General features: G+C 37.7%; 1 long non-coding RNA gene across 3 annotated transcripts in view; it reads right to left on the bottom strand.

Moving 5' to 3' along the window:
* LOC141792105 (uncharacterized) overlaps window positions 1-25,961 on the bottom strand; it is a 48,643-nt gene that overhangs the window by 5,593 nt on the left and 17,089 nt on the right. Inside the window, exon 4 of one of the 3 annotated variants that reach the window (XR_012598354.1) lies at window positions 24,379-24,463. The exons of the other annotated variants lie outside the window; for them this stretch is intronic. This is a non-coding gene — a long non-coding RNA (uncharacterized LOC141792105). Of the gene's footprint in view, window positions 1-24,378; window positions 24,464-25,961 lie in introns of those variants that run through there. 3 annotated transcript variants of the gene reach the window in all.

The following is a 25,961-nucleotide window of genomic DNA, read 5'->3' as shown; positions in this document are numbered from 1 at the left end:
GTATGAAGAAAACACGGAGCTATCGTACAATTTACCTACAGAAAACAACAGGAAATTTATCACCATGAGCTCTAAATACTGAAAAATTGAAGCTATAGCTGATAAACCTAGTTGGTACACCTCTCTAATATGCCTCCTTCATCCTGCACCTTTAAGAAAAAGGCTACAGTCCAGTTTCAGCTTTGGAAGGATAACCATAGGTGCAGCTCTACAAAAGAATATTAAGAATATCTGGATGTATTACCCATAGACTGTGTATAGAGTGGACAGCGTGGCTCCACCTTTTATTATTTTACAGTTTCAAAGCCAAAAAAGCCCCATCACCACAGGCACCGTCATTTTGGAGCCAGAGTCAAAAAACATGTTTGTTTTTCTTTGGAGAGTAAAGTACATATTTTACAATCCCTGAAAAAAACTACACAAGAATGCCAGCTGTCAATCAATGTTACACGTGACGTGAAGCCTTGTTTTTAATCTCTAATAAATGATGAAAACAATATTTTTCAGAAAAAAAGAGGACCTGAATGCAAGGTAGCCAAATATTTTTTTCAAATCCCCACAACAATCATTTGTGAGAAACATTTCTACCAGGAGTATTTATTTTTTGAAGTTTGACCACAGCCCATCTGGAATGACTGGGGAGATGGATTTTTTGACCAATACTGCAGCCAGCCACCAGGGGGAGCAGTTTTTGTGGAGACCTCAATTCGAGCAGAGCAAGATCACATTTATTTTTCATCTATTCATTTATTTATTTGTTTTTTGACAGTCTATGGTTTTACCAATGTAACAATTTACCTTAACATACAACACTGAAAAAAATGTTGGAGTAGATTTTTTTGAGTAATTCACTGTCATAAAGATCAATTACTGTAAAATTATTACTAAAGTTTTGTTTTCAGTGTCAGAGGTTTTCTTTCTTTCTTTCTTTCTTTCTTTCTTTCTTTCTTTCTTTCTTTCTTTCCCATAAAGCAAAACACCATTCACACTACGTTACCACAGGTAATACAATGAAACACTTAATGCTCAAGAGTTTAAGAGTAGTATTGTTTCAATTCAATAAATCATTTTATCAAATGGTATTTATCATGTTTTACCATATTGATTGTATTTTTACTTAGTTATTTTATATGACAATCCTCTTCTCAGCTACATATTTTGCTGCTTTTGGACTTGATTGATCTAAACTTGGGAATTTTGAACATTTTTCAGTTGTAATTTATTTATTATGACTTTAAGTTAAAAAATCTGAAACACATATACTCAAGTAAATTATCAAGTTAACCCATTGAATCCAAATTTTTTCTTTGCAAGATAAATAAATGCATTTTATTCTGTAGACCTAATTTTATATTATTCATTTATATTATTTATTTATTATTTAAATTTGTTTTATAACATAAGAATTTTATTTCTTTTTTCCTCCTATTTTTTAATTATAAAAGTTCAATACCCTACCAAAGTCAATCCAATTCTTGAAAGATTCCAGAAATTTAAAAATAAATAAATAAATAAGTAAATAAATAAATGATAACTTCATTAATATAAATAAATAAATAATTAAATAAATAAATAAATAAATAAATAAAAGAGCTCTGTCAATCTTGTTGCTAGTTGGATTAAAGGGGTTAGATCAAGTGACTATCGAAACATTAAATTTACCTTTGCTTTGTTCAACACACCACAGAAATGGGGAAGACCCGGAGGGTCATCACTAAAAGGCAAGCTGTTTAAAGAGTGCTGCTTTGAAGCATAGCAACAGAAAAATGTGCACGAGTAAAAGGGAAAACCACTCCTCTATGGTGATCGTTAAGACGAGCTAAAGCTAGAACTTGGGAGAGCTTCACATGGCGCGGACTGAGGCTGATGTCTAAAGCCATCACACACAGGCGTCTCTAGTTTTCAACAACCGAGATTGATGCTTGTCAGACACTGAGTCCAAACCAGCAGGTTGGTGTACGGTGAGTGGATTATTACAGCAGAAAGAAACCCAGATGCAGTAATGCCTGGACCTGGACGGGAACAGATGGGTCTTTCTCACCCCAACAAGCATCACACACCAAGTCACGGTGATATCTGCAAACTTTCTGCTGCTTCGTAAACAAACATTTCCACCTCATCTCCATCCTGCAGAACAAACCCAGCGTTTAGCTCAGTCAGAGCTTCAAGCAGCAGCAGTCTGAACATTTCCAGTGCTGTCAGTGGATGCCAAAAGCCCATTGTGAGCTCAAGCTGTGAGAGTCATGAACAGAACAACCTGAGCAGACAGCAGTTTGGCTGGGCTGTATTTTACAGAGCTCTGTCTCACTAAAGCGCTCTGTGATGTCAGAACGGGCCACCTGGGTAGCTGGCATGACTTAAGAGCCTTTCACCTCCCAAAGTTTGAACAGCTTAAGGAGGATTTACAGCCCCGGAAGGAGTGGGAATGCTGAAGGCTTTATACTCCCTTAATATGAGAGTTTGTGCATCAAAAGATGAATTCTTCAACCTCAAACAGGAAGCTGCAAAGAAAACAAAACAGTCAGATATTATTTTTCCATGTCCCAAAGCCCTCTGAGAGGTTTGACTCATTATTATCAGTCAGTGGTGCTGGAGGTTGCCATCTGGACCAGTAGCTTCTAAAGTAGTTGTCAAGTCCCAAAAGCCTAATGGACAAATTGTTGAAAAAATGGGAGCGACACTCTCTGAGGCCCTGTTTACACAACGTTTCATCCCAAAACTCAACAACACAGAGGAGCCAAAATTTGACAAAGTGCCCTGTTTTGGCAAAACACACTTAATTTCCCTTTTGGCTGGTGGAAACATGATAAACATGCCCCTGCCCTTCAAATACTCTGTGCACGCCACTTAATAGGAGGGTACCCATAGACCAGGGGTCTGCAACCTGTGGCTCTGGGGCCTCATGCAGCTCTTTGACTCCTTTGCAGTGGCTCCTTTTGGCTTTGGAAAAATATTATTGACACAGAAAATTATTTTTTTATTTGTCTTACGGAGGGTATTAATGAAAAAAACTCAGTTGATAAATAAAATCACAGTATAACATTTTTCTGTACTAAATTTGTATCACATCTTGCAATAAAGCCTTTATTTTTTGAGATTTTTGCTTTTTTCTGAATTTTTTGAAAAAAATATTAATTTCAATTTTTGACATTATTTCAAATTTAATGAAGAATTTTAAATTTTGGGGAGATTTTGAAAATTTTTGAAGTTTTTTTTTAAATCCCATTTTTTTTGTTTGTTTATTTTTTGCAATTTTTTTTTAGAATATTATATTAAATTTCTGACAATCAAAATTTTAAAATTGCATTATTTGGGTTTGAATTTTTTTTTTTAAATTATTTTATTTTTATTTTATTTTATTTTATTTTATTTTATTTTTTTTAATCTTGTTGGGATAATTATTCACTGGATTTTTACTTTGTTTAGATTTTTATACACTTTTTTGTCTTTATTGTGAAGATAACCTCCATTCTGTGGCTCTGGAATGACTTTCATCCAGGTGAGCTGAGGCAAAATGGCTCTTTTGAAAGTACAGGTTGCAGACCCCTGCCACAGAATGTAAAAAAAAAGAAAATGGACGTCATCTTGCTCAGTTCAAAGTGAGGTCTCCACGAAAACTGCTCCCCCTGGTGCCTGGCTGCAGTACAGGTCAAAAAATCCATCCCTCCGGTCATTCCAGATGGGCTGTGGTCAAACTTTAAAAAGTTAATACACCTCGTAGAAATGTTTCTCACATTTGATTGTTGTGGTGATTTGAAGATTTCATTGGGCTGCCTTATATTCAAGTCTTTTTTTCTGAAAATTTTTGTTTTCAATATTAAAATGAGGTTAAAAACTAGGTTTTCTGTCAGGTTTAACGATAATTGACAGCCGCCGTTCTAATGTATTTTTTTCGAGGATTGTATTACATGTTGGGATTAGAGTCAAGAAGTGATTAGACTCTCAAAAGAAAAAAAAAAAAGGAAAACAAAAAAAATATTTTTGTCAACAGCTCCACTCAGATTCTCCCAGAATCCCTCACAGTCTCTACTGCAAAGACTCTGGCTGCACAACTGCAGCCGCAGCCTTACTCGGACACATGCGCATCTGATGATGACAAGGAGACGACCTCAAAGAGTTCTGATCTAGAGAATAGTTCACAGGAAGAAGGTGGGGGATGGGATGGGAGGGGGTAGGGCATCTGTCTGCATACCATCCAGGAGAGTCGAGCGTTATCAGCCCACCAAGGCCGACGCGGAGGAGCCGAAAGACAGATAAAGATTGTTTGGGTCAAGCAGACTCACTGAAAAGTTTTCCGTCTGCCTTTAAGTCACAACTTGTCAACTCTGTGGCGATCCAAATGACCTAATTCGGTGGCTCATTACAGCTGAGCCAAGCTGACAACTTCTCCAAGTTGTTATCCATCCTGCAAGAAGTCCAGGAATCACATCCTGCCTGCGTTTAAAGTGGACATATGCTTGTTTCTCCTTTTCACTATGCCAGACTAGGATGCCTGTAAAGCATTTCTGCCCTCAGTACAAGTCCTAGTTCCTTCATTGCCCCACAATAGCGTTCTCAATATCCTCATTTTAGGCCATTCTGAAGATCTCGTTGAAACGGTCCGTTTCCAGAATGACCTCCAGTAACCTCGCAACGTCACGGCCCTTTGTGCTCTGATTGGTCAGTTCTATCAGAGGGGCGGAGGGGGTAGAGCCAGGGGGCGGTTTTTGCAGCATGGCAGTATTTACAGAATCACCATATTGGATGGGGCAAACCGAGCAAGTTTGCTGTTTGCCAAAACTTCACCGTAAGGCATTGATAGCACTAATAAAATGTCGGAGTGTAGGATACGTCCTTTTGTATTGGACCCCGAGTCAGACCCGGACGGTTCTGCAGCTCAGGAGGAAGAAAATCCACCTGGACACAGATCATCTCAGGACGCTTCAGTGTGGTGAGTCAAAGCGGTACTGTAACATGTATAGTTTATACGTGGAAATATAGGCAGACTTCACCAATAAACTATTTCTATCACAGGGCTCCATCCTGCTCCTTCACTTTTCTCTGTCTGTTTTATCCATCATGCTGAAAGTGTAGTCTAAAGATCGCCTCTGCCGTCAGTTCCTCACTATGTTAGCACTCAGTCATGTTAGCCAGAGCTGGTAGGGAGCTGTATTTATACTCGGCTCTTGGTGGGTGTATCCCTCAGTGGTGGTTATGTGACTAACTGACATCACAGAGGAGGAGCCGCTTTATCAGATTACTCCAATAAAAAGAAAGGATCCTCGTGTCGTCATGAAGGTCGAAATCTTGCGGCCAACTGGCAATGACCTATTTTCAGAGGCATCAAATCTCGTTCTAGGATATCAGAAAAAATACAATATCTCATTTTTTGAAAATTCAGGGGGTGTAAGGTCTTGTTTTCAACTTTATCATTTTATATGTAAGTATTAAATCAGGGATCAGCATGATATGTCCCCTTTGAGTTTGCAAAATCGTTTGGGTCTGAGTGTTCACAGCCCTGCACAATCCCTCGATGATGGGCAGCCTATAACCCAAAAGTGCTGCCTGCATCCTCTGAAGTTTGCGGTAAATCAGGAAACCACCAGCTCCAAACAGCAGAAAGCCTGTTTTCATAAATCCAAATATGTAGAAATCTTCAACATCCTCGACGGAACGAAACGACAGGCATACGGTTCTCCAAGTATCCCAAGAGTTGATCGTATACTCGGCAGCAAATGTTCCGCCGGGGCAAGCGGACTTCCCTTTGCCCAGTTTCCTCGTTGAGAAAATTTGATCAATTACGATGAGAAACCAGCCAATCAAACCCATGATTTTAGGTTTTGGATAGGATACAAAGAGAGGCTCTGATAGTTCAGACAGAGACAGATCAAGAGCAAGCAGAGCAGATAGGGAGGAGGGAGCTGGAAGAAAAGCATCCGCCTTCGTTGTGAGCAGAAGAAAAGTCCCACCTATTCTGGTGAAGTATAACGCCATCCAAGCAGCCCGACTACAGCTGATTTGAAGTTGTTTGACTTTAGTTGTTCTCTCTCTAAAAAATGGGTTAATTTAAAGTCTGCAGTGCTAAAACTCATAAATTATTTATCACTTGTTATCACCTGTCACCTTTATGTGATCATAACTCATGACACCTTTAATTATTTACAGCATTCTGTGAACAGAAAACATAAGAAATTTCAGGTATATGACAAATAATCAGCAGATCTTAAGGTGCTGTTGTTCACACACGTCAAGGCTTGAATAATGACAAATAAACAGGATGTGCAGCTACTTGTAGAATTATCGTTCTGATTTTACGTGACCTTTAACGTTTGCCTCAAAGAAAGAGTCTGTGTAAAATAAAATGTGTGAGGAGACAGTATGTTCAGTTTTCAGCCTCTGCACACAGTCATCAACAAGATCTCACTCATTAGTTTTTTAGTTTGGCTGGAAATGAAGAGCCACCGGGTCGTGTGGGCTCTGGAAAGCGGCGCTGCCTCGTGCCATTAGGTCATCACTGCTGGCGTCAGCCTGACATCACAGCGGCTGAATTCACCGTGTGATACGAAGAAAAGTGCAGCAAATGATTCAGCGCAGGTCTGATTCATCTTTCACTTTCTTATCTTGGCTCGCAGTCCTGTCTCAAAGGAGGAAGACGATCGTCTTTTGCTCTCTTGATCTCGCTGCCGAGCATCTCATTATGACGAATACATTAGCGCCTTCTTTGGTTGTTGGACTTTTCTTTTGGATGCTGTGCAAAACATGTGAAGAGAGCAGGGGTAGAAAAGAAAAGTTTCTCTGCTTTAACTTCTAATTTGTGTGCTTTGGCTGACTGGACAACAAAGTTTGTTTGAGCGAGAGAAAGTGTGGAAGAAGACTTCAAAGTCTGGTAGGCGAAAGATCAGTCATGAAATGGGTCTGTTAACGGGGGTCTGTGGTGAGACAGATCAGTTCAGGTCATGATTTCATTCAAAAACATGACAAATGTTCAAACTAGTGAGTTTTGAGTCAAGTAAAAGTATTATACCTCACATCCACTCTTTACTTTTTACATTATCCTCTTTGTCAACAGATAGAATTGTAACAGCAACCTGAAATGTAATTTTGAAAATGTAGTAAAACCTGAGATGTAATAACTGACCAAAATTTAACAACTTGTGCATGTTGGGCTCAGCATTGTTACATTTTAGGTTAGTTATTACATCTCCAGCTCAAACAAGCCTCACACCAATATTTTCCACTTAAAGCATCAGTTAAGTCTTCACAAGCAAGAACACATATCGCCTTCCAGACCCCACTCTTAAAGATACACTCTTGAACCCTCACATTGTGTAAAGCGAGGGTCTTTGAAGATCTTTGCTTTTTTTTTCTTTCTTTTTTTTTTCTTTTTTTTCTTTCTTTTTTTTTTCTTTTTTTTTTTTTTTTAGCAATTTCATAGTTTTTTTTGTTTGTTTGTTTTTTTTTTGTTTTTTTTTTTTAAATTTCTGCAAGTATTTGCAAATTATTTGAATTCCCTTTTTTCAATGTTTTGCAATTTTTTAAATATATTTTGGGGCAATTTTTAAATTTATTTATTTATGCAAATTAAATATAACATTTTGGCAAACTATTAAAATTTTAGAATTCCCTGAATTTTTTCACATTTTTTAAATTTCACTATTTTAGATCTGCAAATTTCTGAATTTTTAGAATTTTGAAAATTTTTTTAACTAATTGAAATTTCATAAATTTACAAAGTTATATTACAAATTTTTATTTTTATTTTTATAAATTGCACATTTAAGATTTTAATTAAAATTAAACAAAAAGGATACCTTGCATATTTGCAATTTTATAAGCACTAAAGAAACCCTCTTTTTTAGATAATTAGTCACTAAATTTTTTTGCTATGTTTAGAATTTATTACACTTATTTGTCTTAATTGTGAAGGTTAAGTAAATTTTGTGGTACCTGAATGACTTCAATCCAGGTGAGCTGAGGCTAAATTGCTCCTTTGAAAGTAAAGGTTGTAGACCCCTGGTGTAAGGGGACCATCTCCAGTGGCAGCTGGCCAATAAAGAGGGTGCCGCCCCACCACCCACAACATTACCTTGAGTAAGATTAAAAAATTAAAAAAAATATTGTGAACTGTGTGTATTTACATTTTCAATGAGAAAAATAGTTAATATATTTCTAACGATGAATAAAGTTGCTTTGTTCATCTGTGTGTGGCGACTTATTTCCTGCTGTGGGCCCAAAAATATTGGCCACACACTCTTGTTTAAAGTTGTACATGCTCAGTAGCTCCTCTTCAATACAAGGTACAGGACCAGCTCTAGGTACACGTTACCTGTGCCCAGAGCTGCTCTTGTATCTTGTTTTTTTTCTCTTTTAAATTCTAAAACTACACTTATTGTCCTGAAGAACCTACTGAAAATGTATTTGTATGTCTTAAAATTCAATTTAAAAAAAAAGTTGTGGGTGAAAAAAAAGACTACACATCACCCACCTCTTCTTTGAGGTAGCAGCTCATGTGTTATACTGCAGCTCCCTCTAGTGTAACACTGATGTTACTACAGTGAAAAAGCTGACATCAATGATTTGGTCTATTTTACAGACGCCACCATGACACTGCACTATTTCAATGTGGAATAATTTAGGTTGACTCAATGTTTAAAATAATGCTGTCCATGCAAAACCTTTTCCATCTAAAGCAGTCAAATTTTTACTATTCCTTTTATAAATTGAAGAAAAAAAAAAAGAGGTAAAATCAACTGGATGTAATCAGACCTCTCAGGCTGCATAAAACCAAACAGCTGTCTAAAGATCCTGCACTGCCATCTAGAGGACCCACAGCAAAACAGCAGCTGGAGAGAGCTGACTCACTGTGTGCATACATTTAAATCTACAAAACAGAGAAGTTTTTTTTGTTTCCATTTGACATGGAAAAGCCTGACAGAGTAGGATAGCATATGAAAGTAAAATATCTGCAAAAATAAGCAGCTCAACACACCGTGTCACCTGACAAATACAGCCTACTGAAAAAGGAGGGTAGAGCCTACATTACCTGACAGAGTCAGTGGCTTTACCTAACAGAACGAGCTACCTGGCCTGACAGAATGAGCACAAAGGCAGGTCAGCGACAGACACCCAGAGGTACATGAAAGAAATTCAAACAGAAAGCTGCCAGCACAGGAGCAGGTGTTTAGATTAGAAAGGAGGGAATGTGTGAAGGCATCTACAGGTGAGTTAAAGAAGGGCACTAAAACAGAGATGCATATTATAGCACCATCTGATACAAAACCTGCTGCCCTCTGCTGGTTACATATGAGTGCAAGACTTGATTTTAAGGTTTTACTGCTTGTTTTTAAAGCCTTTAATGATCAGATCATGCCTGAGATCCTCTTCCAGGGCCGTACTGGTGGTTCCTAAATCCAGACAAGTCATAAAAGCACTGGAAAAAGCTGAAATCTTATCAAGTGTTTTTGTCTTATTTTCACTAGAAAATGTCTTTTTAGACTTAATGTGGGCCACATTCACCTTATCAGTCCAGAAAAATGTCTTATATTAAGTTATTTAAAGACAAAAATTAGGTCTGAAATTCTTGTAACAAGTTTTAAAAAATCCGCCAACAAAACAAAAGAAAAGTTACTTGTTAAAACATTATTTTGGTTTCAAGCATTTTTTTTTTTTTGTTTGTTTTTACAAATTTTTCTTGTTTCATTGTTAAGACAACAATTTTAAAGCTGATAAAAAATTGAAAAAAAATTATCAAACAGGATCCATGCGTCACTCAAGTCTTGGTTACTTTTTAAACCCACTTTAAGTGTATTGCCTTTTATTGATCTTTGTCATTATTTAAAAAAAATGTTGCTGACAAATGTATTGTCAAACACCTTGTAACTTTGTTTTAAAAGATGCTACATGATGCAGTTGGATTGGATTGGCTCGTCCTGTACTTGTTCCTGTGAATCCTCTAAAGCAGTGGTTTTCAAAGTGGAGGCCGCAAGGAGGCACTAGGGGGGTCTCAGACAAGGGAAGGAAAAAAAATGAATTTGTTTTTTTTTTTTTTTTGTTCTAAACAAATGAAATATTTAATAAAAATGAATAAAAGTTAGAAAAACATTCTGGGCACAATAAAGTTTGGGAACCCCTGCTCTAGAGACATGTGTCCAGTGTCCAAGTCCACACTAAACCGTTATGTTGGAGTTAGTTTGTAACTGCAGCCATGTCCAACATGGAGACAGAAGTTTGGTTTGACCAGCAGACTTTTACAACCCAAGATGTTGCATACTGTATGTATGTGTGCATATATATATATATATATATATATACATATCCTCATAATTACCCATAAAAGTAATATCGTTACTGTAATCTGTTACTTTGTAACTCGGTACCCCCAACGCTGGAGCAGTGTGTCTCAAATCGCATACTTCCATACTGTGTACTCAAAATTTTCAAATTGAGTGTACTAAGCATACTACATACTCACTGGCTTAGTGCGCAAATTTTGAGGGTGTAGTGCTGTCTCAAATTGCATACTGCTGAGTGCCATACTTACCGGAAATGACGACATGATGTCGACCTCTTCTGCTTCTACATCTAATTGTGACCGGCTTCCAGCGCATTTCCGCCAAATACCGCAACTATTTGCCAGCAAATTTTCAAAGCCTTTTCAGTAGTATATTAAACACAGCTAATAACACAAAATATCAAAATATGAAGATCTTACCATCTTTCATTGTAATTACAATGAATTTCAATCGCGCTTTGCTACGCCGTAATTGGCGCCAACAACATCTCCTCCTCCTCCTACTGGCTGAAGATGTCCCGGTATGTATTGTTTATTTGTGTTTTTACCGTGCTGATCGAACAGTCACAGCCCTCTTCCACCATTGCTGCCAGAGGAAGAAATGAAGTGCATTGAGTGTCCACAGCTGCATACTCAAAAATCCGGGCCGATTTGAGTACATCATCCTGGTACTTTTGCATACTCATTTTTCGCATACTATGCATACTGTTTTTCATTTTGACGCAGTATACTCAAAATTTTGATTATTTGAGTATGGAAGTATGCGATTTGGGACACACTCATAGTCTAGTCTAGTATAGAATAGTATGGTATAGTACAGTGCAGTATTATATAGTTTAGTATAGCATAAACTTGTTTACAGCACTCAATACATAGGTAAATCGTTATCAACCGTTCAGTTTTCGCAACTTCAAAAAGTTGTATACTAGAGCTCTGGCCCAGCAAAAAGTTGGTGCTTGCCAAGCACCAGTTTTGAGCACCAGGAGCAAGTTATTGGTTGGTGGAAACACAAAGAACCAGTGCTTAGCCAGGAATAGGCCTGGAATTAGCACCAGCACCAGTTAGGTGGAAAAGTGGTAACAGAGGCTTGGTGTGAAATAGCATCATTAGCTAGGACAGTTCAGCGTGGACAGGTTCCCTCTGCTTTGAGTCGTCTCCAGGTTCCTGTTTGTATAAGAACCTACCAGTGATGCATTACCACCCAATGTACCAAACACTTGTTGCAGTGTTTTATAAATCCCAGCAGAGAGGCAGCTCACACACATCCTCCATGATTTATTCCTCAAGGAGACAAAAAGATGTTACTCCAAACCGTCTATCAGGTTTACAGGAAGAGGAATCATGAAATAATCATTCCTGACGGCCATCGCTCTGAAATTCATTGCTTATATATTTAATTTGAAGGTGAGCAGCGTTCACTTCCTGTCATAAATTGTCCCCTTCTCCTCCTTCACCTTGTCGCGGATAAATCTGATTTAACTCTGACCTCCATCATGATGAGCCTCCACTGTCCAAACAGATTTGAGTGAACGGGTGGGACTGACCTCTGTTTCGGGAAACATCGATTGTTGTCAGCTCCTGTTTGTTAAACTGTCCGTCAAAGAGCTGCAGGGGAGCAGCAGCAGAGACGCTCAGTGTGCAGACAGTGATAGATTGAGCGCATTTATTTATATATAATGCGTCAACAGTCATGATAATAACAGATGAAGATTGCTGCTCAATTTTACCCCGCTGTCTAAAATGTCTTCATTCAACGTCTGTGACTCCACAATTAGAGCAGAATGAGCTGCAGACTGTGGAAGGGAGCATCTGTTTCATGGAGATTTCAGCAGAGAGGGGTATTGAATAAAATAAGAAAGAGGCAGTAAGTTTACAAAAGAGAGGAAACAAAGGGCAGAGAGAGACAATGACATAAAATGAATGCAGCAGGCAACAGCGCAAGAAGCAGATTTTGAGAAAAGCAGCCCATTTCCCTCAGTGGCTCCTCTGCGCAACACAAGTGCCAATTAAAGGAGGCAGAGTGATTAGTCAAACTGCAGAACAATCAGTGGCAGGAAAAGTGATTTTCTGCACTGATTTTTTCTGGAAGTTGTAGAAAATGAAGGGTTTTCTTGGGTAGAAGTGTTTGCGAGTCTTAATTTGGATTTACAGTGAATCTTATCTTTTACAGGGCAGAAACGCGAAGTTACAACTCCCGGCCTCAACAGTCCAACGTATGTTTTCTCTCTGCTCTCAATGATACCAGAGACTCCCGTCATCTATTTTCAGATTAGCTGACCCTGATGTAAATATTTGTTTTTAATTATTACCAAACTTGACCCCCAACATCCCGTAATTTGCTCTTTAGCACCACCTAGCCACACTAAAACAGCCCCCAAGGTCAGTAGGAATGTCGTACAGAGATCAAACCAACATCAAAATGTTTGTCTCATTGAGCCACACAAATCACACACTGACACCCCTGACCTATCTCAAACAGGAAGCTGGCAATTTGCCTTTAAAAATCAAATTTGGCCACGTTTTTAGGCCTTTTTCAAAAGTTATCATCTCCGAAACCTCAAGTGGTAACAGCTTCAAATTCACTCTGATAACAGAGTGGACCCTGCTTTACAAAAGTAAGAAAGGAATGTGTTGTTTCAGATACAGTTTTTGAATGGCGAGCCCTCAAAGTTGATGAACCCCAAAGAAGCCCTTTAAGCTTCCCCTATTGGAATGAATGGGAGAGGAGGGTCCAGCCCCACACAAGCTGCGGCATTAGGGCGTCTAGACAAAAAAGTAAAAGTGGTAAAAATGATATGGATGGATTCCTGACTAAATTTACTACAAAAGAATCTTTTTTTTTTCCAGAGATTTGGTCAAAATTGTGGCATCGTTGAGGGTATGTTTCTAAAACTTTAATCAGTGTCACTCCTCACAGGGCAGCAGTTGGTGGTGATGTCACAGACAGATTAAGAGTTCCGTGCAGCTGGTCATGTGACTCACTGAAGGCGGGAAAATGCCTTCTTTTCACACAGACACATTATAAAGGGATGAAACCTTGACAGTGTAAGTGAAATTAGCACAAAGGACCTGTTACAGAGTGAGGACCCGATCAACGCTGCTTGCAGCTTTTCATGTATCTATTTATTTGCTTATTTATTTAATCGGTTTATCAGAAGTACCAGGAATAAACTCTATTCAAAACTACCCTTCGAGTCCAGGCAGATCCAGTTAAATTCATCCTGAAAAAGTCATTAGACAGACGGCAAACTTATTATTTTTCCTCTTTGAAATTTAAAATGTGGTAATAAAAATTGCAACTTTGGCAGATGAATTGACAAGAAGTCACCATTTTTCTGTAAGATGGTAAAAGTTTATGGAAGTCATCAATAAGTTTTGTTTAACAGTGTCAGTGGCTTGTTTTTAACCTCGTATAACTAATGAAAACAAAAATTTTCAGAAAAAGAGGACTTGGATACATGACAGCCAAATGATATCTTCAAATCACCACAACAATCGGACGTGAGAAACATTTCTACCAGGTGTATTAATTTTTTAAAGTTTGACCACAGCCCATCTGGAATGGCTGGAAAGCCAGATTTTTAAACCTATACTGCAGCCAGCCACCAGGGGGAGCAGTTTTTGTGGAGACCCCACTTCAAGCCGAGCACGTCTATTTTTTTTTATTTTTTTTTACAGTCTATGGTTTCTACCCATAATCATTTGCATTAGCTAGAAAATAAAGTCCCACTTGAGCCTAGCCTTTTTTCTTCTTTCTGGTTCAACCAATAGGTAGCTTGACTCAGCATTTTCAATATGCTGAGTCACTACTGTTGGGCTTCAAACCTTCAGAAATTGAGAAAATGTGAAATGAGTGTTGGAAAAATTCTCCTCAGTGGTTTCAACAGGAAAACAGTCTGTGAGGAGAGACAGCAGATATCTGCAGAAATGCTCTGGTCTTTATTCCCACTCCAGCTTCATACTTTCCTCAGGTTGCTCATCAGAGTGTAAACAGTGACCTCTGCTGGGAGAAGGAAGTCTCTACCTGGATCTTCCTTATTAGCTTTTTAATACAGACGACATTAGGAAGCTTCCCAGAAACTGGCTGTCACCCAAAAAGCATTTAACCCTCACTGATAAATGTTGATGCTTGCTGCTTAAATTCAGTCACATCTCTAATGGTTTTCAATTCAACTGTATAAGTCATTTTTGTCTTTTTTATTTCACATTCTGTCACAAAATTTAAGATCTTTTGTCATAATAGCTTTGTGTTGAGAAATTTTGGATGAGATAAAGGAGTTTGGGATAAATGGTCTGAAGCTGTGCGGTTACTGCCGTTTCTGAGATGCCAGAAAACATTCAGTCAGCTGTAGCTGTTCGCCCAGCACTCATTCAGCGCTGCATGAAAATTGTCTGAATGAGGTATGTGCTTGCCAGATACTGTCTATGGGATTATTTTTTTGTTGGCGGCAGCACACTTGAGTGTACTGTTCCCTTTTCAAACTGTCAGCGGCAGCCAGGCAACATGTTGCAATCTTCTTCACTTGCTTATTATATTCTGCTTTATGATGGGAGCCAAATTGAACCATAAACATTCTGCCCAACTTCTCTATTTTTTTTCCTCCCCTCTTACAATCACATCGCTCTCTGTTGTCGTCCTCTGTCCTGCACCTTGCTGGGATCCTGCACAAACAGTGTTCCGGTGAAAAATCATAAACAGGGAAACAAATGGAGTGCAAAACAAACTGTGTGAGCGTGCCTGCAGCACAGAGATGGGGATATGACAAAGTCCTTCACTTTTGTGTGTGGTTTTAGGACAATGGGTTTGGATGTGGTGCCACAGTTACAGAGAAAAAACGCTTTAATTCTTTCACAACTCACCATGAAGCCATTGTTTCTCGGAGTTAACTTTCATCAGACTGAAAGGAGCTACAGTCGATCTTTAATACCATCTTTGATTATTATTATTATTATCATTATCATTATTATTACTATTATTATTGTTATTATTATTATTGCACTTTCAATTCTTCTAATCCTTGCAATTTTATTGTACTGATTGCAGTGACAATTAAGGTTATATTTTATTCTATTCTATTCTGTTCTATTCTTTTCGATTATATCATTATTAATATTAATATTTTTATGATGATTATGATTATCATTACATTATTATTTTAATTATTATTATTATTATTATTATTATTATTATTATTATTATTATTATTATATTTATTATTATTATTGTTATTATTATTATTACTATTATTATTATTATTATTATTAATATTATTATGAAGAAGAAGAAGAAGAATAATAATAATTATAATAATGAAAATAACAAAAATAAATTATTATTATTATTATTAATAATAATAATAATAATCATGACAAAAATATTAATAATTATAACTATTATTTTTTATTATTACTATTATTATAATTATCATTATTATTATTATTATTATTATTATTATTATTATTATTATTATTATTATTATATTTTTAATTAATGTTTGTTTTTTATTTATTCATTTATTTTTGAATACTTGTAGTAGTGGAAGTAGTAATAATAATAAATTAATATCAATTATTTTATTATTATAACTTATTATTTATTATTTGTATTATTATTGTTATTACATTTATACTTTTTTTTTAATAATGCTTTTTTATTATTTTTTTCATTTTTTATTTATTTATTTGTAATTGTAGTAGTTGAAATAGTATAATTATTTAATTTGTTTAGCCTGTGATGAGCCATAATTATTGTTTTTGCTATTATTTCAAAAATTGCTTTTATGATTTACAATAATGATGGAATTATCAATATAACTATTAGTGTTATGATAACCAATAGCATTACAAAAATTCTGTCATTACTGTTTTTTTTATCTTTCTTGTTTCTTTTTTTAATTTCTTCTCTCAGGTCAAACATTAGCATCCTGAAGAGGAAAGCTCAGTCACCTTCTCCCAAACTATTAGGACCTTTAAACACATCATTTGTTTGACCCCAGCTCCTCTTCAGACTGTCTAAAGGCTCATTTCATATCTCTCCAGGTCAGCCCCTCTCCACCTGTGAGGGCTGAGGTTTGGGCCTCCATAATGAACCTTTGTGGTGATAATGAAGGGTCGAAGAAGGAGATTAATTTTTAATGAATTACTCCCCAAATGATAATGGTTTCCTGAGGACTGTCATTAAATACTTTAATGATGAGTCTGACCATCCCTACTCCACAGTGCGATGTGGAGACGGCTTCAGGGGGAGGCTTTCATCATGACCTGGTTTAAGAGATGCTGTTAAAACTGGACTTTCTGACAAAGAGCAACCATTAGAGGTCATGCTAAAGAGTGGAAGCTGCAGTTTTTCAAATGGCCACTAGAGGCTGACTCCAAAAGTGGGTCAATTTTCATCAGTTACAATGATAAAACGTCTGTCTCTTGTGTTAGTCTCTTTTTGTGAGGAGTTACACCTTGTGTTACACTATATTTAGAATTCAAGGGTTGGTTTCTGATTCTTGTTGTCTATCTACTCACTTTTGGATTCTTCATCATTTTGGTGCCACTGTAAAGACAGATCTACAGGAATCCCTGGTTTATCACCCTCACCCACTGTTTTCTTTCTTACCCAAGATGTGGGTAAGTGAGGTGCAAAGTCTTCCCTTTCAATGTCTCTTTAAAAAGGTCAGTTCCAGCTAAAACTTCACCCCGTATCTGGGGGAAGCTCAGTAGCTAACCAGCTCATCTGCCAGCAGGTTAATGACCCATGGGCCGAATGTGCAGCTGTGATGCTCTCCTCCCAAGAGTCAGCTGAGTGAAAATACGGCCACTCCTGGCTTGGAAACTGCAACACCAAAACTAAAATGTTAAACCCAAAGCTTTGCAGAGGCAGTCGAAAACCCAATGAGTCATTTCAAAGTGGCTTCATGCACTTTTTATGCAGCGTTTGATTTTGTGATTCTCCCTGTGGCTCTCAGAGTTTTGATGTAGTCTTTTTAGTTTTTAAAGTTGATCATAAATTTATTCCTTTTCTGCACTTGGATGCTTCTCCATTTAAGTTTCACACAAAGTGACAAGAACACAATGTTTTTGGCCAAACATTTATAAATGAAATGTAAAATTTTTATTTGCATTAAATGATCCTCGAGGGTTCCCTGAAAGACAAAGCAAGAAAAGAACAAGTACCTTATGTTGCTACGAGACTAATTAAGCATCTCCTATCTGATAAGGATAGTACCAACTGACAGTGGTGCTTAGGCTGGCGTCATCATGCAGGGAAACTCAATTAGAGCTGAAACAGACCACTCCATGAGTAACCCAAGGTCGGGGTAAAGCCTCACGATGCTCTATGACTCCTCTGCAGTGGCTCCTTGTAGCTTTAAACGTATTACTGAAATAAAGAATTTGTATTTTTCTTCCAGAGGGTATTGTTGATGAAAGACACTGACACTAAATAAAATCCTGCGTTAACATTTAGTTGAACTAAATCTTCATCCCATCTGTCAATAAAGCCTGCCACCGCTCTACTTCACCTCCTACAACATCAACAGCCCACCAACTTTCCATGCACCTGTGGCTAACCTCAAGTTTTACAGCCCTGGGAAGATAACTACATCTACACAAAGACTAATCTGGAAGAACATACAGATTTTTATTCTGTGTGGATGGATTCATTTGAAGGACAACGTGCTAGCTTAACGTACATGCTTGATCTGTAGCAAAACATCAGCAAACACCTAAAAATGATGAGCTGAATGACATTATCCATATATGCAATCAAATTTGAGTATTCTTTCAAACATTCATTAAATTAAAAAACATTTTACAAATCAATAAAGTTGCGGAAAATTTTGCAAATTTTTACATTTTTCGAGATATTAAGAAATGTTTTTTTTTTATTTAATTTTTAACTTTTTAAAAAATTTCACATATGCTTTAAGTTTCAGAAATGTTTGCAAATATTTGAACTGCAAAATTTCTTGCAATTTTTTTATATTTTGTCAATTTTTTAAATAGCTGCATTTTTATGAATCTTTATTATAATTATTTTAATTTTTTTCTTTTTAAAAAAAATTGAAATTTTTGCATGTTTTCAGTTTCAGAAATTTTTGCAAATATTTGAACTTCAAAGTATATTGCAATTTTTTTTATTTTGCAAATTGTTTAATTAGCTGCAATTTTTTCTTTCTTTTTTTTTTTTTTACATATTTCTACTTTAACTATTTTAATTATTGTAATTTTTTAAAATTTAGAATTTTTTGAAAACACAGCATATCTTTTGAAAATTTTGCAAATTATTTTATTTAATTTTTTTGTATAAATCTGCATCTTTTGATTTTTTTTTTCCTTTGGTTTCAGAAATTTCAGCAAATTTCTTAATTCTTAAAATATTTTGCAATTTGTGAAGTTTTCTTAAGATTTGAATTTTTTTTTTTTTTTTTTTTGCAAATTTATTAGAAAAAATATTCAAACATCACTTGTACTGTTGCAAAATGTCTCCACCTGATTTTAACTGAATATAGAATTTCAAATATTTATACTTTATTTGGGAAGATAAAGTAGATTTTGTGGCTTCAATAAGGCTTTAATCCTGAAGAGCTGAGGTAAATTGGTTCCTTTTAAAGTTTAGGTTGCAGACCCCTGGTGTAACCCCTGGCAGTGAGGGCAGAAGCACTTAGGCCACAGTGACATACAGACAGAAACAAACACTTTAACCTCTTGTCCAGGCTTCCATCAGCTCCTGAAGACAGAGTAAACACAGCCGAGGAAACGTATGAACGTCCCTCTGAGAGTGACACCAGGAAACAGAATAGCAATATCTGTTCTTGTAAATAACCTGGGCGCCCTTGTCAGCCAGACTCAGATCAGCACCTTGAGGGACATCTCACTATGTGTCTGCATCTGGGCGCCGTGCCGACATAATGGAGGGCACATCAGACCAGGGGACTGCCAGCCGCTCACTGAAGTGGAACTAAAAGAGGAGGAGGAAGGGATGGACTGAAGGGGGGATTTTGAAGTGTGGGCAGGCTGAGTTACTGACTCACATTCTGCCTCCATGACAGCTTGTTGACAAGTTTCAGCTGCGGGCCGAGGTTTCCCCGCTGCTCTGGGGGATGCTGGGTGAGCATGGCTGGAATCAGAAACACTTTGAATTTCATTTTTCTTCTGGGCTGCCATGATGCACATGGCTTGTTTGAGGAATTTCAGCTACTGCATCAAAAGCTTATCTTCCCCTTTCTTTGCTTTAAGTTGTGAAATGAATTGTTTGGGCTTTCTCTGGAGCTAAACTTGGGTCAATACCTCAGAAAAAAAGCAAGAAAACAGGAAACCAAAGTAGAAAAGGCATCTGAAACACGGGGCTCAGCTGTTTCGGTTAAAGTCACATATTCTTCGCCCTCCATCTCAAACACATTTGGACTTGGTCGGCCTCTCTGCCACATCACACAGGGCCGTTTTCTCCAGCGTCTTGCCTCTGGAATAGTTTTCTCTATATTCATGCGACAGCTCGGAGGGCTTGATGGAAACACAGAAGGGTTCCTCGAGCATCTGCATGAGACGCAGAGCGCGGTGATGAAGTGTTGGTATTTGACACCTTGGGATGGAGAATGAGCTGATTCCTCACATCCAGCCGCTCTGTCAAGTTGTTTCTTTCGCCAGCTTTATTCTGAGAGACCTTGGAATATTGAGCAGCTGATATTCAGTATCAGGCGAGAAAAAACATGTCGCTTTCAAAACTCTTGTTGAAAGAACAGGTGATGCAACACAACGGTAAACGCGCCACTGTCACAACTTTTTGGAAGCAAGTTTTCAGCATTAGATAAAAGATGATCAGAGAGTTTTTCATTAAACACAAAAAGGTTTTTTTTCCAGCTTTTCCCTGCAGAGGTTTTGTCTGGACGAGTGGAACCACCTCCGGTGTGTGGCTGGAGGCAGTTGTGGCAGACGCGACTTCCTCCTCATTTCGTTTGCTGGGTTACTTTTGCGTCAGATTCTGGGATTATTAAACTCTTTATTTTGGGTTTGTGAACTATGGATTTTCTGTTTGTCCATGTTGTTTTGTTGTGTCGCAGATTGTTTTTGTGGTATTGAAAATATATCTTCATTGACTCCTGAGCTGAAGTGACTTTTTTCATTTCTTAAAATTATTTTCCCGTTACCAACAAGTCTAAATGTAAATTAGCGGGTCACATAAGTCGTCGAGGGGTGCTCCCACCCAGCCACCAGGGGGGGCACAAGCTAATGTTCTAATCAGTGCTGGTCAATTAGTAGGGTTGTTTGGGGAAGGGCATCCAGTGTAGTCAGAGTAGTCAGTGTAGTCAGTGTAGTCAGCATGTGCCAATCAAAATGCAGGACTAGGTTTAGAAACAAATGATCCACTTTTGCAACACTCAAGAAAAAACGAGAACCAAAGGCCAAACGAGGAAGATTCTTATAATTGCGCCCTGACCCTTGTCTTACAGGTATTTTGCTGACTAGCTCTCTGAAAGCAGCTGACCTGTTACTGATAAGAAAAAAGCCTTGGCTGTGTGGATGGGACTCTGGTTTGGTAAGCTAACCTGAACTTAGCATGAGTCATTGATGTTTGCAGCAAAGTTTACTGGATTGGTCTCAGGCTGTTTTCCAAACGGCCTTCTACACTAGCAGTGCCTACAATTTTGGATGAAATTCAGTCTGTGATAGTCAGTATGCGAAAACTTGCAAAATCTGCAGCTTGCCAAAAATTCCTGGATGTCCTACTGATCAAGGAAAATTTTCAAGGAAAATCATTTTCATGCAACGGACCACCGACTACTTGGCATACTGTTTCCCACAATGCATGGTGATTTCAGTGACCTACCGCCATCTACTGGAATGAGCCGGCATTAATACTACAACACAACAATATTAACATTATAGAAGTGAAATGACGCTAAAGAAACACCTGTAAATCTTGTCACTTCTCGTTGTAAAAGAAGTGTTTACTTAAAGCCCACGTAAACCCACTAATTCACATTTTTTAACCATACGTGGATTAAATGGAAGTGGTTTTTCCATCAGCTGTAAAAATAACTCAATCCCTTCCAGATTTTTTTTAAAATAAACAATATAACTTTTGGTGTAAGATTAAAAATCAAAAATGATGTTTCCGCTGTGCTATGATTAACAAAATAAAATGTCAAGATCTACCCATAGTTTGTTTCGTACATTAACAATAAAGGTAAAAAAAAATAATAATAAAAAAATAAAAAAATAAATCATCAGCTAGAGTAGTATACTAAAAAACAGACCCAACAGATCGTAGTACATACTACATGCAAAACATTAGGCAGTATGCAGTGCTTACTACATTCTACATTCACTTGTAGCATGTAGTAGGCGGTTTGGAAAACAGCCAAAGTCTGTTGCTTGGTTTGGTGCTTTGTAAGGCTTGGAGCGGGATGTTTCTCCACTCAAACACATAAACTACAATCTCAATAGATCTCTCACACCTGAACTATTGTCATTCATTTTGTGTTCATTGACTGAGACGTAACTTTACATTTATGCAATAGATTTTTTTAGATGAAATATAAGTAGATACTTTAATGTTAGTGAATTTGCAAGAGACCTTAATCCCCAAGTGGTTTTACGATAAGCATCTCGCCCCATGTTTGAAAGCTTCGTCTCATCTTAGTATCACTCACCACCGCTGCCCTTACCAAGAACCTACTTTCCATGCAGTGTGCTCACAATGGGGACACACTGTTTCATCAGATCTCCTTGGACTCACTTGCTCATCAGTGTGCCTGAACATCCGTCACAATCTGTTGAGCATCAGTCAGTGTTCTCTCAGCGGCTGGGCTGAACTGATGTAACTCCAGCTGCACAGAGGTTCGTGGGTCAGAATGGCAAATAATACACGGTGGCTGTCGAACTGCAAAATGTGACTGCAAAACACACACTGGTGTGTTTTTGGCCTTCTGCACTGAGCACACACAGGAGCATATTAAACAGCGCGCATCACATCTTTCTACTTTAGCAACAGCGTGATCCATGAATCAGTCACATCAGCTGTTATTGAGACCTTTTCATTTCTCTGTATTCTTCCAAGAAGAATTAGAAAAAGATAACGGGACCATCCAATTATTAAAGTCAGTGAATTTACAACACACACTGAATACCACACGAGACAAATGACAACAAAAGAAACAGATGAAAGCCTCTCTTATTACACTCCACTCTTTGGGATATGAGAGCTAACTGTGTTTGTGTGAACATGTAATAACGGTAAAGGCACTGCATTTTATTTCTGTCAATCAAGTGTAATTCAGTTGTTGAGGTTTCATGGTCCATCATGAATAGTTATGAATAGTATATCTTCAAGTTTGATTACTGTGATGTTACTCTGACAAAATATACGGACTGCATTTGCCATGTTGAAAGACATTTGGCTAATTCAGACACTGGCAAGGTTCACATGCCTTGTGCAGCAGCACATCTGGTCTTTAACCAGCCCAAAACAGCACACATCACCCAGCTGTTAATCTCGTACTGGTTTCCAGTAGCTCTGGTAATTCAAAGCTCTTTTTCTGGCTTACAAAACATTGACAAGAACAGCTCCTGCCTACCTGGGGTCCCTCATCCAGGTCTACACTCCTTCTAGTCCTCTACGCTCTGTTTGTGAAAGACGCCTGGAGCTCCCGCTCCCAGCCCAGCACGGCTCCAGATCTCTAGCCAGACTCTTCTCCTCTGTTGTTCCCAAATGGTGAATGAATTACCTAACTTTATACGATCCACAGAGTCCCTTTCTACTTTAAGAGATGTCTGAAGACTCATCTGTTCATGGAACACTTAGACCCTTAATCTGAGCCTTCTCCTCTTTGTCCTCAGAGGGAGAAGGAGTCAGAAGGTCTCAGACCCAGCTCTTGTGATTTTTCAGCACTACTACTGAATGTTGTTGAAGATTGAAGTATACTGTTGCAGCAATTAATTATGGTTTTTGGCTTGTTGATTATTCTACCCCCCCCCCCCCAAAAAAAAATAAATAAATAAATAAATAAATAAATAAATAAATAAATAATATATGAATAAATAAAATAGAATAAAATAAAATAAAATAAAATAGATAAATAAATAAATAAAATAGAATAAAATAAATAAAATAGATAAATAAATAAATAAAATAGAATAAAATAAAATAAAATAAAATAAATTAAATAGATAAATAAATAAATAAATAAATAAATAAATAAATAAATAAATAAATAAATAAATAAAATAAAATAAAATAAAATAAAATGAAATAAAATAAAATCAATCAATCAATCAATAAATCAACAAAATTAAAAAAAAAAATCCTGCACGTAATGGCAGCACCTGCAGCACCTTGTATCACTGTTGTCACACTAACTAGGTTTTCCTTCCATCTATATTCTCACTTGTGTTGTACGTCGCTCTGGACAAAAGCGTCTGCTAAATGAAACTGAAAACTGTAAGTTGCCGATGGGAACGAGTTGTACTCATATTGCGCATGCACGTCAAGACAGAGCATGCTCAGACAGAACCAAGTCTGTCATCATTCTGCAAATGCAAACAGGATCAGACTTTGTTGAACCATCCCATATCAAACTGTACTGATCTAAAATTGACAGCTTGGTGGAAATGGGGCTTAAGAGAAAGGGGTTTCCAAGCCTTTTAGCCCAAGGCCCCCCCACATAGCGGTGACCCACGGCCATGGGAATATAGTGAACAAAACAAACAAAACCTCCCAAGATAGCTAATTTAGCTGATGGGTGGAAAATTGGTCCATCCTGTTCACATATCGTGTTTCTGAAATTAACTCTCTGCTGCTTTTGTTACCATTGTTACCCTAGCTTGGTCACCTTGGGGATCTTTTGGTCGACAAAGTTTAAAGTTTCATATAAAATCTATCTCCTGTATATCCCCTGTTTGCCAACAGTCATGGAAATTTAAATAAGAAAAGAAGAAGAATGCTAGAAAAAAACACCAATAAGGATACCATGGCTGCCTGGCCCTGCAACAAAAAGCACTGAGTTTAAATTTTCTATAACAACACTGGGCGCCTGTTCACAGGTCAGTTTATTCCTTTGTTCAGGGAATCACAAAGACCAGATATACTGAAACTTTCTGCTGCCTTTACTTCTTTTTTTACACACTCTCATTCTCAAAGTCCCCGCATATTTCCAAAGGTGAGTCCCAGAGACAGGTAGCTCAGAGCTCCTCATCAAGATACAGCTGGAGACAAACAGCACAGAAGAGACATCAGCACCTTTGTTTTGATCCGTCTCGACAGCATCTGTGCGACTACAAAGCAAAAGAAAGACGGCAGAACAAAGAGAGGAGCAGATGCAGATGAGGAGCACGGTGAGGTGACTGTGCAAACATGATGCAGGGGGGAAGGTTGCTAACATTAGCATGGTGTGATGATCCAGACAGATTGATCACACAAAAGCAACCCAGATGAACAGCATGAGAGATCTCAGACAGGAAGTCATCATCATCCTGAGGTAACATCACGCACAGGTGAAGGCGAAGTGTTAATCCTCTGAGTTTTGAAGGACTCTTTGAATTAATGTTAAGACGAGCACAGGAAGTCCTTATCTGTGTTTATTCTCAACTGGAATCTGTAAATGTAGCATTACACTTCAGTATGAGGGCTCAGACTGACGGATCATTTCAACCAGCTTTGATCTACGATGAAGAAACAGTCGGTTAAAGAAGCTGAAGCCGGGAGGACACAACCAGACTCTGATTGACGGTAATCTGACAGCAATTTGTTTCTTTCTTACAGCAACATTTAGATCCAAGTGCAGCTAACAATCCATTTTTGATCAAAGATTTTAGCTCATGGAGTAAGCCATGTATTGTTTGTTGGTGTGTCACTTGAGCCAATTAGCATTGACAGCTTCCTGGACTTCTTTAAAGACCCTGTGAGGAGGATCTGTATTAATGTGACTGGTTCGCCACCTTCTGGCCCTGAGTCTCAAGCACACTGTCATAAAGATGTGACTTTAACCAGGCGTGTTTGTTTTGGTACTTATTTTCTTTGTTAAAGCCAACTTTTTACCAGATACAACTCAACAAGGTAAGTTATTTATCTGTACAGTTATGTAGCGTTGTTGTTTGAAACGTAGCAAACGTAACTTTATACCGTATGTCAGTAGCTGGCTAAATGTAGCACTAATAGCAGACCGGTGCTAGGACGTATCCATAGGCTAACGTGACAACAAGCTAATTATCAGGTCATACAGTAGAGTTTAGTAGCTGTCCATACATAGAGCTACTGACAGTCCGGTGCTTTAAAACAGTGTTTCCACCAAGCAGTCCAGTGTGGTTCAGTGCGGTTTGGCTCGGTGTGGTACAGTTAAGTCTGATCCCGTTTATGTTTACAAGTCACCAGCCTTGGCGTCACCATAGACAACGATTTTAAACTGGATAAGCAGGTCAATGCGGTTTTAAAATCGAGTTTTTATCACCTTCGTCTTTTATCAAAGGTAAAACCTTTTTTAGCTTTTAATCTTCTTGAAGAAGTCGTGTATGCTTTTATCTCTTCTTGCCTGGACTACTGCAATGCGCTTTACACGGGGATAGGCAAAAATGCGCTCTCGTGGCTGCAGTTAGTCCAGAACTCTGCAGCATGACTTTTAACAGGGGCCAGAAAGCGCAAACATATCACCCCAATTTAAGCTTCTTTGCACTGGCTCCCTGTTAATTTTAGAATTGGTTTTAAGAT

This window comes from Halichoeres trimaculatus, unplaced genomic scaffold (genome assembly GCF_033239565.1).
Source record: "Halichoeres trimaculatus isolate MK-OKI-2021-1 unplaced genomic scaffold, fHalTri1.1 fHalTri1_scaffold_6, whole genome shotgun sequence".
Taxonomy (NCBI): domain Eukaryota; kingdom Metazoa; phylum Chordata; class Actinopteri; order Labriformes; family Labridae; genus Halichoeres; species Halichoeres trimaculatus.
This window is presented reverse-complemented; position numbering and strand designations above follow the sequence as displayed.